At 44.4% G+C, this 1,111-nt stretch overlaps 1 pseudogene across 1 annotated transcript; it reads left to right on the forward strand.

Moving 5' to 3' along the window:
• The first annotated feature begins 6 nt into the window (after positions 1 to 6).
• Positions 7 to 1,107, forward strand: LOC116548594 (annotated as a pseudogene). The gene has a single exon (XR_004267474.1). The product of XR_004267474.1 is annotated as a zinc finger protein 418 pseudogene (transcript).
• The last annotated feature ends 4 nt before the right edge of the window (positions 1,108 to 1,111 follow it).

Genomic DNA, 1,111 nt, shown 5'->3' on the forward strand with positions numbered 1-1,111 from the left:
AGCATTTTCTTGCTTTCAGGTTGTTGGTGTGGAGTGGAAGATGAGGAGGCACCTTCTAAGCAGAGTATTTATGTGCAAAGAGAGACTCAGGTCAGGACTCCTACAGCAGGTGTGTCCCCCAAGAAGGCTCACCCCTGTGAGATGCATGGTTCGATCTTGGGGGACATTTTGCACATGGCAGATCATCAGGGAACATATCACAAGCAGATAGAGCACAGGTATGAGGCATGGGGGAGTAAATCGTATGACAGTACAAACTTTCATCGGCACACGAATCAGTACATTGGAGAGAAACCCTATAGAATCAGTGTTGAGGAAGCGTTGTTTGTGAAGAGGTGTAAGTTCTATGAGTCAGAGGAGTCATCTGTCTTCAGTCAGAGTGTTAAGGACTTTTTGCCCAGGTCAGGATTACTTCAGCAAGAGGTCATTCACACTGGGAAGAAGTCAGACAGTAAAACCGAGTGTGAATCACCCTTTCACAGGGGGAAAACGCGTTACAGCTGTGGAGGATGCATGAAACATCTTAGCACCAAAAATGTTCTTGGTCAGCATCAGACATGTCCCCCTAGAGAAGAATGTTATGTGTGCTGTGAATGTGGGAAATTCATGAGCAAACATGATAGCTTTAGTAATCATCAGAGAGTTTGCACTGGAAAAATAGCTCATGAATGTGGAGAATGTGGGAAATCTTTTAGTTCAGAAGGACATCTTAGGAGCCATCAACGCGTTCACACTGGAGAAAGACCTTATGAGTGTGGAGAATGTGGGAAATCTTTTAGTCATAAGCGCAGCCTTGTTCACCATCAGCGAGTTCACAGTGGAGAAAAACCTGCATGTGGGAAATCTTTGAGTCAAAAGGGTAACCTCATTCTACACCAGCAAGTTCACACTGGAGAGACAGCTTATGACTGTGGGGAGTGTGGGAAATCTTTTAGTCAGAAGTACATTCTTATTCAACATCAACGAATTCATAATGGAGAAAGACCTCATAAGTGTGGAGAATGTGGGAAATGTTATAGTCAAAAGAGCAAACTTACTCAACACCAGCGAGTTCACACTGGAGAGCGGCCTTATGAGTGTGGGGAGTGTGGGAAATCTTTTAGTCAGAAGT

This window comes from Sapajus apella, unplaced genomic scaffold (genome assembly GCF_009761245.1).
Source record: "Sapajus apella isolate SASKATOON/1434 unplaced genomic scaffold, GSC_monkey_1.0 scaffold16455, whole genome shotgun sequence".
NCBI lineage: Eukaryota > Metazoa > Chordata > Mammalia > Primates > Cebidae > Sapajus > Sapajus apella.